General features: G+C 45.5%; 1 protein-coding gene across 4 annotated transcripts in view; it reads right to left on the reverse strand.

The window, feature by feature from the left end:
- Nucleotides 1–12,756, reverse strand: part of KANSL3 (KAT8 regulatory NSL complex subunit 3) — a 2,067,031-nt gene that overhangs the window by 1,552,754 nt on the left and 501,521 nt on the right. The window lies entirely within an intron of this gene.

Consider the following 12,756-nt stretch of genomic DNA (forward strand, 5'->3'; position numbering starts at 1 on the left):
GAGCACACTTCCTGCAAAACAAGAAATAATGATTTGACATTTATAGTTCTAACAAGATAAAAGTATATAGTGTATTAGCTCGACTTACTGTGAATTCAAAGAATCAAAAATTGATGAACAGCAAATTCATCCCTGGTTTAGCATCTATGTCACTCATGGATAAGAGCAAGAAGTAAATGCCAACATTTCCTTGTTCTGCCCATCTTTGGGTTATTCATAAGCAAAATATAAGGGCTAGAAGCCACCATGATGATGTAAGGATAGGCTTAAGATCCTCACAGATCAATAATGATTAGTTATATACTTATCATAACTGGGTATCTGTGCTGTCCTCCTCTCATTCTGCTTCATGTATGGATCTCAGATCCGAACCTCAGATTGGGCTTGGCCACCTCCCACAGACTTGAACTTCCAGGCTCAAACTCATCACCTACCCATAATCCTCTACAACCAGCCTAACTTCCTTAGATCAAGTCTGCTGTCCTCAAAGCCAAGGAAGAAAGGAAACACAACCAAGAGCTCAACCTGGAACCATGGGTCCAACAAAGGCTATCTAGATCCACTAGAAGCATATCCAAAAGGAGGGAAGATGATTGGGCGGGAAGGTGAAGCAGAATGAGAAGAGGACAACACAGATACCAAGTTATGGTAAATACATAACTAATCAATCTGATGTTGTCCTCCTCATTCTGCTTCATGTATGGATCAGAGTCCTCAGCTTCACGATTTCTTGGGCAGCCTCACGGAAGGATATGAGAGAACACCAGTGAACCAAAGGATGCCCTGCTCCTGGACACAACATCCAATTTATAGTGGGACACAAAAGTGTGAGAAATCAGACCATGTGGCTGCATAACAAATGTCATCAATGGGGATCCTAGAAGAAAAGGCAGCAGATGCAGCAATAGAGCTCATGGAATGGGCTTTTGGAGGACCTGGCAACTGCTTACAATTCTTCTCATAAATGAAAGAAATACAGTTAGTAATCCACTTTGCAAATGTCACTTTGGAAACAGCTTGATCCCTACAATTAGGGAGAAAAGGAAACAAATAACTGGTCCAACTTCCTGAAGTGCTTTGTCCTATGGAGGTGGAACCAAAGCTGCCTGTGAACACACAGAGAATGCAGAAAGTACAGTTGTGTACACTTACCATACATGTAGATGTTCGAGTGTATTCACTGTTGCAGTCATTACATTTGGGTTATCTGCCTGCAGGTAGCCCTCAGCCAGCCTGAATATCAAAGTCTTGGGTCCTGCGTCAGATGCTGTCTCTTCTTCCATGACATCAGGTCATCAGGGCTATAAAGCATGCAGCTGACGCCATTACATCAGTTTTTCTTGCCCCAGATATCTGGTGCCCCATAAAGGGAAGCAATTATATATAAGGTTACACCTCCAACAAAAAGCAAATACACCAGAAAGCTGAAATACACTAAAGAAGAAGAAAGGTATAGCCAAGAGAAGTCAGGGGGCTGGAGGGAGGGTAACCAGGACTGCAACAGTGAATACACTCGAACATCTACATTTATGGTAAGTGTACACAACTGTACTATGTTCATGTTTCACTGTTGCAGTCATTACATTTGGGTAGATTCCCAAAGCTAAGGAAGGGACGAGGCAGTTAGAGAGCATTAGAACCAGCTACTAAGCCCTGCAAGACTGCAGTGGCAAAACCAGCTCTGGATTTAGAAAAAATAGGCAAGTGGTAATGCTTGGTGAAGGTATGTACAGAGCTCCAGGCAGCAGCTTCTAGGATGTCCCTGGTAGGGACACCTCTGAGAAAGGCTGTAGAAACAGATGCAGCCCAGGTGGAATGTGATCTTATCCCCTGTGGGATAGGTCTTCCATGGTGCTTATAGCAGAAATAAATGCAATGGCCTATCCACTTAGAAATGGTTTGCTTTGAAATGGCCTTCCCCTCTGGCCCTGCAGCAAAGGCAACTAGCAGCTGTTCAGTTTTGCTGAGAGGCTTAGTCCTGTCCAAATAAAATCTGAGTTGTCTGTGTACGTCCAAAGAGTGCAGTATTTGTTCGCCTTTGTTCTGTGGATTAGAAAAGAAGGTTGGCAAATGAATGGACTGATTAATGGCCACACTGGATACCACCTTGGGCATAAAAAAGAAGGACTGGTCCTGAGGGACACCCTGTCTGCATGGAAGATGACGAAGGGCTCCACTGCCATGAGGGCCTGTAATTCAGACACTTTTCTTGCTGAAGTGATGGCTAGAAGGAAAGCTGTTTTCCAAGAAAGGAATTTCAACTCTGCAGTTGCAGCTGGCTCAAAAGGAGGTAGAGTGAGCTTTTCCAATACAAAGTTAAGGTCCCAGGGCTGCAGTAGGGGCTTCTCCTGGGTGGTCTTAAATTTTTGGCCCCTCTGAGGCATTGTTTCAGCAGGGGGTGAGAGAAGAGGGGTGGCTCAGTATTATAATGTGCTGAAATGGCTGAGGCATGAATTTTAATTGATGAGAAGGAAAGGCCCTTGTGGAGTATATCTCTGTTAAGTATTGAAGAATATGCGATACTCCCCTGAGTCTGGCTCCAGGAACAGTATCTTTTCCACTTTTCAGCATAGGATTTTCTAGTACTAGGCCTCCTTGCCTCCAGAATGACATCTAGAACCTGCTTACTGAGGGATGCTATTGGAGAGCTCAGGTAATTAGCCAGGCTGCAAGGATCAGGGTTTGAAGCTGGGGGGGGTGCAGAATCTGGCCATCCTGCTGGGACAGCAGGGGAGGGGTCTAAGGTCTGGTGCCATGGTTCCAGCAGCGACATAATGCGCAAGAGGGGGTACCAGTGCTGGCATGGCCAGTCTGGTGCAATCAGTATTGCCCTTGGTTTGCCCTGTTTGATCTTTAGCAGAACTTTCGAGAGGAGAGGCAGAGGGGGATAGGCATTAACTGAGAGGCTTTCCCAGGTAAAGGACAGGGCATCCACTTTCCAAGCCTGTCTGTGGGGAGTACTTGTGCAGAATTTGTCCAATTGGTAGTTCAGAGGGAAGGCAAACAGGTCTATCTCTGGGTTGCCCCATTTGTTTCTCAAAATGATGAATATCTTTGGTTCTAGTTTCCACTCGTGTGGGTCCATGAGATTTCTGCTTAGGTCATCTGCCAGTGAATTTAGCTTGCCTGGCAGGAATTGAGCTTGTAGGTGCAATTGGTAGCTCAAGGCTGTGTTCCACACAGCCATGGCTAGTCTGCAAAGAGGGTACGAGTGGGTTCCCCCCTGCTTGTTTATGTAACACATGACAGTGGTGTTGTCTGTCTTTACCAATAATTGTCCTGGAAGAATGTGGTCTTTGAAGGCTGTCACAGCATTCTGTACAGCTAACATTTATTTTTGATTGATATGCAGGTGCATTTGACTCGTGTTCCATTTGCCTTGAATGCACTGCCCTGCCAAGTGAGCCCCCCATGCAGAGTCTGATGCGTCTGTTGTTAGGGTTTGGGCGGCAGGGGGTAGAGTGAATGGCAGTCCCTTGTTGTGGTAGCAGGCCTCTGCCCACCAAAGGAACTCTTGTCTTTATACAAGGAATGATAGGAATCATTGATTCCAGGTCCTGAGAATGTTGACATCATAGGCTTTTTAGATACCATTGTAGTTTCCTCATATGCAGTCTTGCATATGGAATTAGTAGGATGCATGAGGCCATGAACCCCAGGGCTTGCAGTATTTTCCTTGCAGATAGCTGGGTCTTTGTGGCCAGTAGTTTGAAGCAGGCTGCCAAATAAACTTGTTTCTCTGGAGTGAGGTAAGCCATCTGGGAAGTTGTGTTCAAGCTTGCTCCCAGGAATACAATTTGTTGGCAGGGTACTAGATGAGATTTATTTTCGTTTATGGTGTACCCCAGTGAGGTTAGCAGTTTCTTTACAAATGCCAGATGATTTAGTAGCATGTCCTGGCTTTCTGCTTAAATTAGACAATCATCCAGGTATCGGTATATTTGAATATTTCTTTGCCTGCAGAATGCAATGACTGGAGCTAGGCACTTTGTGAATACCCTGGGTGCAGTAGATAAGCCAAAGGGAAGTGCAGAGAACTGATAGTGCATGTAGCCTGCTCTGATGCGGAGGTTATTTCCTCCAAGATTCCTTTATTGGAATGTGCAGGTAAGCTTCCTTTAAGTCCAAGGTTGCCAACCAGGCATCGTTGCCTAGCATGAGAAGCAGCTGATGAAGATTTAGCATTCTGAATTTTGGGATTACCAAAAAGGTGCTTAGAATAGAGAGGTTCAGGATAGGACACCAGGAGCTGTCTTTTCTGCATACCAGGAAAAGTCTTGAATAAAAACCTTGTTCCCTTTCTTCAGCTGGGACAGGCTGAATAGCCCTGATACTCAGAAGAGAGAGAATCTGCTGTTGAGCCTCTGCCCACTGATTTGGGGTAGGTCTGGCCAACCATTTGGAGGTGGTAAGGTGTGGAAGTGGAATCTGTAGCCTTGGGAAACTATATTTAAAACCAATTTGTCCTGGGTAATGAGTTCCCAGTTTTTTGCATGCAGCGTGATCTTTCCCCCTAAGGGAGCAGGCAGTTGAGCAGGGCTTGGAAGGTTTACGGTTAAGTCATTGTGACAGTTTTCTGTAGGGGGTGTCTTACTACTTCCAGCTTTGGAAGTGGGGGCCCCCCATTGCTTAGGCCTGTAAGTACCTTGAGTCTGTAGCCTAGGTGGTCTACTGTTCCTGGGTTTGGACTGAGAAGGCCTGGAAGAGACAGGAAAGGACCAATTCTTAGAAGGCCAATGCCTACTAAATCTGGGAGGCTGTACTTGCAGGAAATCTTTAACAGTTTGCATAGATTTAGCTTTTTCCTCCATCTTTTTAAGGACGACTTCTGCTTTGTTGCCAAACAGGCAGTCTTGGTTTAGGGGAGCATCCAGTAATTTAGCTTTAACATGATCTGGCAAATTTTGCTCCTTAAGCTAAGCATGCCTTCTAAGGTTAAAACAGCCCTATCCAAAGCCAAAAACACAGCTTCAATGGGACTGGACAGTGTCCCAGGCTGTGTCTTACAAGAGCTCCAAAATGAACTAACCCGTCACCTAAACACACTGTTCAAACTCAGCCTCTCTACAGGCTACGTACCCACAGAGTGGCACACAGCAACAGTTATCCCACTCCACAAAGGTGGAGCCACAGCTGACCCCGGAAACTATTGTCCTATAAGCCTGACTACCCTGGTCTGCAAGGCTATGGAGTGCATCATCATAGAACTCATTAACAGAGACATTGGGAACCTCCAAACTTTGGACCCTACCCAGTTTGGCTTTGTAAGGGCAGATCATGCCTCCTAAACCTGGTGGACTTCTTTGAGACAGTAACCAAGGCATTAGACGAGGGAAAGGAGGTCCACACAGCCTACCTAGACCCCGCAAAGGTTTTTGACACCATTACCCATTCTAGTATTATAGACAAGCTCACCAGCTTGAACATAAACCCCTATGTCACGAGATGGGATGCCAGCTGGCTCATGGATAGAACCGACATGGTGAGAGTTGCATGCTCTACGTCCGACTCTAAACCGGTTACAAGTGGCCTCCCCCAGGGCTCAGTCCTAGGACCCCTCCTGTTCGGTATATACTTCTCAGAGGTACAGGCAAGCATAGGACTATGGCTGACCAAGTTCCCAGACGAACAGTGAATACACTCGAACATCTATATTTATGGTAAGTGTACACAACTGTAATATGTTCTTCGTGTTTCACTGTTGCAGTCATTACATTTGGGTAGATTCCCAAAGCTAAGGGTGGGAGGAGGAATTTAAATAGAATTAGGACCAGCTATATGGCCCTGCAAGACTGCAGTGGCAAAACCAGCTCTGGATTTAGAGAAAATTGGCAAATGATAATGCAACTCCAGGTAGCAACTTCTAGGATGTCCCTAGTAGGGACGGCCCTGAGAAAGGCTGTAGAGGTAGATGCAGACCTGGTTGAATGGGGTCTGATGCCCTGTGGGATAGGCTTTCCATGGTGCTTATAGCAGAAATTAATGCAGTGGCCTATCCATTTTGAAATGGTTTGTTTTGAAATAGGTTTCCCATCTGTACCTGCAGCAAAAGCCACCAGCAGTTGTTCAGATTTCCTTTGAGGTTTAGTCCTGTCCAAGTAGAATCTAAGCTGTCTGTGTACATCTAAAGGGTGCAGTACTTGTTCCCCTTTGTTCTGTGGGTTGTGAAAGAAGGTAGGCAAATGAATTGACTGATTAAGAGCCACACTGGATATCACCTTGGGCATAAAAAGGAGGGATTGGTTCTGAGGGACACCGTGTCCGCATGAAAGATGATGAAATGTTCTACTGCCATAAGGGCCCGTAATTCAGATACCCTTTTTTCAGAAGTGATTGCTAAAAGGACAGCTGTTTTCCAGGAAAAAAAATTTAAATCTGCAGTAGCAGCTGGCTCGAAAGGAGGAAGAGTGAGTTTTTCCAAGACAAAGTTAAGATCCCAGGCTGGAGTTGGAGCTCTCCTGGGTGGCCTTAAATTTTTGGCCCCTCTGAGGAACTGCTTGAGCAGTGGGTGAGAGAAGAGAGGAGGCTCTGTGCTATAATGAGCTGAAATGGCTGAGGCATGAATTTTGATGGAGGAAAAAGACAAGCCCTTATGAAGCATCTCAGTCAAGTATTGTAGAATCTGAAGTAAATTGGGCACTGCTGCGTTCATTCCTTGAGACTGGTTCCAGGCACAGAATATTTTCCATTTTGCAGCATAAGATTTTCTAGTACTAGGCCTCCTTGCCTCTAAAATTATATCCATCACTGATTTACTGAGGGATGGTAAAGGAGAGATTAGGTAATTAGCCAGGCTGCTACCTTCAAGGTTTGCAGCTGAGGGTGCAAAATCTGGTTCTCCTGCTGAGACAACATGGAAGAAGTCTAAGGCAGGTGCCATGGAGCCAAGCGTGACACACTGCGCAACAGTGGGTACCAGTGTTGGCGAGGCCAGTCTGGTGCAACTAAAATCGTCCTTGGCTTGTCCTGTTTGATTTTTAGTAGTACCTTGGACAGCAGAGGCAGAGGAGGAAAGACATAAAATGATAGGTTTTTCCAGCTGAAGGATAGAGCATCCACTTTCCAAGCTAGCTTGTGGGGAATCCTTGTGCAAAACTTGTCCAGTTGATGGTTCTGGGGGGAGGCAAACAGGTCTATAGTTGGGCTCCCCATTTGCTTGTCAACTTGCTGAAAATCCTTGGTTCCAGTTTCCACTCATGTGGGTACACGAGGTTTCTGCTTAGTCCGTCTGCCAGTGTATTTAGTTTTCCTGGCAGGAACTGAGCTTGTAGATTCACGTGGTAGCTCAAGGCTGTGTTCCACAACGCCATGGCTAGTCTGCAGAGGGGGTAAGAATGTGTACCCCCCTGCTTGTTTACGTACCACATGACAGTGGTGTTGTCCCGTCTTTACCATTAGTTGTCCTGGAAGAATGTGGTCCTTGAAGGCTGTCAGAACATTCTGTACAACTAACATTTCCTTTTGATTTATGTGCAGGTGCATTTGACTTGGGTTCCATTTGCCCTGAATGCACATCCCTGCCAAGTGAGCCCCCCCATGCATAGTCTGATGCATCTGTTGTTAAGATTTGGGTGGCAGGGGGTAATGTGAATGGTAGTCCACTGTTTTGGTGGCAGGCCTATGCCCACCAAAGGAACTCTAGGCGTAGGCAAGGTATGATAGGAATCCTTGCTTCTAGAAAATGTGAATGTTGACACCATAGGCTTTTGAGATACCACTCTAGTTTCCTCATATGCAGCCTTGCATATGGAATTAGAAGAATGCAGGAGGCCATGAACCCCAAGGCTTGCAGTATTTGCCTTGCTGATAGCTGGGTTTTTGTGGCCACTTGTTTGAAGTAAGTTGTCAAATGAATCCGTTTCTCTGGCGTGAGGAAAGCCATCTGGGAAGTTGTATTCAAGCTTGCTCCCAGGAATATAATTTGTTGACAGGGTACCAGGTGGGATTTCTCGTATTTCTTTTCATTTATGGTGAACCCCAGACAAGTCAGTACCCTTTGAACAAAGGCCAGATGAGTCACAAGAATGTCCTTGCTTTCTACCTGAATTAGACAATTGTCCAGGTATGGGTATTTTTGAATATTTCTTTGCCTGCAAAATGCAATGACTGAAGCTAGGCACTTTGTGAATACCCTGGGCGCAGTAGATAAGCCAAAGGGCAGTGCAGAGAGCTGATAGTACATGTAAACTGAACAAACCAAAAAATAATAAAAGTGCACCATGCTGGTAACCACAAAAAAACTGCTTTATTCGAACACAATGGTAGACTAAGTGCTTTCACCTTTAATCACAGGCTTCATCAGAGTTCAGTTTGCAATAGTTGCTTTGCCCCTAGTGTGGTGAAGTAGTGTTTTTTTCTTGATAGTGCATGTAGCCTGCTTTGAAGCGTAGGTATCTTCTGCAAGACTCCCTGAAAGGGATGTGCAGGTAAGCTTCTTTTAAGTCTAGTGTTGCCAACCATGCTTCTTTTCCTAGCATAGGAAGCAGCTAGTGAAGAGTCAGCATTTTGAATTTTGGAATCACCAGAAATGTGTTTAGAATAGAAAGGTCCAGGATAGGACGCCATGTATTGCCTTTTCTGGGTACCAGGAAAAGTCTCGAATAGAAACCTTGTCCCTTTTCCTCTTCTGGTACCAACTGAATAGCCCCCACGTTTGAGAGAGAATACTTGATTTGGGGCCTCTGCCCACTGATTTGGGGATAGATCTGACCACCAGCTTGGTGTTGGTAACGTGTGGAAATGAAATCTGTATCCTTGGGACAATATATTTAAAGCCCATTTGTCCTGGGTAATGAGTTCTCCGTTTTTGGCCTGCAGATCAATCTTTCCATCTAAAGGAGCATTCAGTTGGGAAGTGCTTGAAAGTTTTAAAGGCAAGTCATTGAGACAGTTTTCCATAGGGGGGAGTCTTACTACTCCCAGGTTTGGGTGCAGAAACCCCCCACTGCCTAGTCTTTTGTGTCCTTTGGGATTGAAACCTGGGGATTCTGCTGTGTCTGGGTTTGGCTTGAGAAGACCTGGAAGGGGCTGGAAAGGACCAATTTTTAGAGGGCCAGTGCCTACTAAATCTAGGAGGCTGAACTTGTAAGAAATCTTTAACAGTTTGCATAGATTTAGCTTTATCTTCCATCTTTTTAAGAATTTCCTCGGCCTTGTTGCCAAACAGGTGGTCCTGATTTAAGGGAGCATCCAACAATTTAGCTTTACCATGATCAGGCAAACCTTGCTCCTTAAGCCAAGCATGCCTTCTGAGCACAGACCCAGTTACAGCAGCCCTGCAAGAGATCTCTAATTAATCAAATCCACATTACAATGTATGTTTTCCAACCTGTTCAGCAGAATGCATAAAATCCTGTAATTTTTTATCTTCAGCACAGTCAGGAAGTAACATCATTTTCTGTTTAAGCAATCCAATAACACGTTGTTGATACTTTAACATATAAAACTGGCAGTTTAAATCCCTAATGGCCAAGGTTGCAGAAGTGTAAACTTTCTTATCCCATCTATCCAGTGCCCTGGAGTCTCTATCAGAGGGGGTAGGATTTTTAGCAATAGAAGCCTTAATGCCATTGGGTCCCTGTGAAATAGTCTCTGGATCAGCAATAGGATTTTTAAAAAGGAACTTGTGAGAATTAGGAACCCTGTAATATCTGTCAGGTTTTCTGGGAGCAGGAGGCAAAGAAAAAGGGGCCAAACTAGATTCTGAAAAGGCATCATCAACAATGTCTAGTACAGGAGGTATAGCTAAAGGCCTATGCTGAGGCAGGAGTAAGAAATCCTTAAGCCTCTTTTTGAATCAGAAAAATCCTGGCTTTCCCAGTGGAAATGCTCCCTTAGAGTATGTAAGGTCTCACCAAAAGAAAAATCCTCTGGAGGGGAAGCAGAGGGAAGAGAGTCCTCTGCATCAGAATCCTCATAAGTAGATCAGGGCAAATCCAGATCATCAGAAGAATCAGAAAAATCAGAACCCTGGTCAGAAGATTCATAAACAACTTCAGTCCTAGGTCTCTTAGAAGGGGGAGGTTGGCTTCCACTGATTAGAGTTATAAGATCTTCAGCCATTCTTATCATTTGTTTTTTAGGCATAGAGGCCGGAGCATGCGGCCTGGGCGTTGGTTTCTTAGGCATGGTTCGAGATTTTGGCCTAAATGAAGAAGGAGGCATCGGTTTAATATGCAAGTCCATAGGCCTGAATACACCCTCAGAAGCCGGTGCCTGCACAGTGGCTCTGGACCCATCCAAGGTAGAGACATCCGCAGGTTCCACAGTTGAAGCATCTCGCGGCATACCGGACTCCGAATGGGTCTCAGTAGAGGCCTGCGAGTCAGAAGTAGCGGGTATCAGGGGCTGTGAAAGCACTTCACTGAGTACCGGCGAACTGGTGACTGGCTTAGGAGAAGCGTCATCGGCAGCTTTGGACCTCGGCGGCCTGTCTCTGTCTTTATCTTTGCACTTTTTCGGAATCCCGGTAGTCGGATGGCTAACCGACGACATTTCTGGATAATTAAACCGAGAACCGAAATATTTAGAAGCGAAAATATACTGACGATGGATTGTGCGCTGATTAAATAAAGCACAAAACCAACAGCAAGGTACGTCCTGGTCAGGGTCTAGGCAAGGAATACAGTACGAATAGGTTCATAGGTAGATACTAGGCTATCTGCCCTAGGGCATTTATAAGCCTAGCCAGAGTGTAGTTGGCTTCCGCCTCCCTATTAGATTAGCCTACTGTGCCTCTGTAAAGTAGGTCACAGAAGGTACCCTTTTAAGATTAGTTTACTGTGCCTCTGTCTAGCAGGGACACAGGAGAGATCCCAGGGGTGAATTTGCGATTTCCCATCCACGCTTCCAAATTTCGTTTGAAGAGGGTCAGCGAGGGGCTATGTCTAACATGAATTGGGATTCTATTCCAGAGTGAGGGGAGCCCCTGGGAAATGAATCTGTCCCTCCAGCATGTCCTATTTATTTTTGTGCTGAGGTTTAGGTCCCTGGAGCATGTAGCTCTAAGGGACTTGGATTTTTTGAGGTGGAGCATGTCCATTAATTCTGGGTTTGACATGGCTTTGTACGTCAGGCATAGATCGCCTCTGAGTAGGCGGTAAGCAACTGAGTAGAGCTGGAGTTTCTTTAGTCGAGCTGCATAGGACATCTGTTTGTAGCCCATGATCCTCTTGGTGAGGTACTTTTGGGGTCTCTCCAGTTGCTGCAGGTGTCGGGTAAGGTACATCCCAAAAGGGACATTGTATTCAATTATGGGCCTGATGAGTGGCAGTAGAGGGGCACAATGACCTCTCTTGATCTAGATGCGAACCCTTTCGTGATAAGGTGGGCTATATAGAAGGTCTTTCTAATCACTTTGGCAACGTGATTATCAAAAGAGAGATTACTATCTACGTTGGTCCCCAAATCTCTAATTACTTCTTCCGTACTTAATGGATTACCAGCTATGTGGTAATTTGTGGGCACCTTGTTTTTCCCAAAGGGGATGACTATGCACTTTTTAGCATTTAGCTTGAGGCCATGGCTCTGGCACGAAGCATCTGTCTCTGTGAGACCCTTTTGGAGGATGCTTGTGTCAACTGGAGATTCGATTTTGGCCCCCAGTTTGCAGTCATCTGCGAACTTTGTCAGCCATAATCCCCCCGTGTTAGCCTGAACCTCAGAGAAGTATATACCGAACAAGAGAGGCCCAAGAACTGAGCCCTGTAGGACGCCACTTGTAATTGGTTTGGATTCAGACATAGCACCTGCGATTCTGACCATGTGGGTTCTATCTCTGAGCCAGTTTGCAACCCATCTTGTGATATAGGGGTTGATATTTAAGCTGGTAAGCTTATTTATGATGCCCGAGTGGGGTATTGTGTCGAAGGCTTTTGCGAGGTCCAGGTAGGCTGTGTGGACTACCTTGCCCTCATCTATGGCTTTGGTAACTGTTTCAAAGAAATCAACAAGGTTTAAGAGGCAAGATCTGCCCTTAACAAAGCCGAATTGGGTAGGGTCCAGTGTCTGGAGGTTCCCAATGTCTTTGTTTATGGGTTCCATGATAATACGCTCCATAGCTTTACAGACCAGACTAGTAAGGCTTATGGGGCGATAGTTTCCGGGGTCCGTTGTGGCACCACCTTTGTGGAGTGGGACCACTGTAGCTGTACGCCATTCTTTGGGTACATATCCTGTAGTAAGGCTAACTTTGAACAGTGACTTAATGCGAGGGTTCAGTTCTTCTTGGAGCTCGTGTAAGACACAGCCTGGGACACCGTCCGGTCCCACAGATGCTGTGCTTTTTTGCTTTGGAGAGGGCAGCTTTCACCTGTGCATCTGTGATGTCAGGGAGGTTACATTCAGTTGGGATTGGCGTTTGCTCCTTTGGGGGGGAAGGGGGGGAGAAGTTTGTGCCGAATCTGTCTGCCAGGATGTTGGCTATGTCTGTAGTTCGGTATATTTTGTACCATTATGCAACAATTCAGAGCATATCTGGGAGTTTCTGCCCATGTTCCTGACATAACTAAAGAAGGCCTTGTGATTATCTTTAGTGTCTAGGGCAATTTTTCTTTCGAAACTGGCCTTTGATGATTTTATGAGGGATCGCAGTTTCTTGCTAATACTGATCAGAGATGCCTTCCCTTTTTGGGATTTTGCTCTGTCATGTAGTAGCTTCCTCCTTCTGTTGTATAGCTTATTTATGGCAGGGGTCCACCAGACCTGTCTCCTGTTTTTGGAGGAGTGAGTCTTGGTTTTATTTGGGATAGCACGATC

The sequence above is a fragment of the Protopterus annectens genome, chromosome 9.part0 (assembly GCF_019279795.1).
Source record: "Protopterus annectens isolate FY-2018-M chromosome 9.part0, PAN1.0, whole genome shotgun sequence".
NCBI classification, from domain to species: Eukaryota; Metazoa; Chordata; order Ceratodontiformes; family Protopteridae; genus Protopterus; species Protopterus annectens.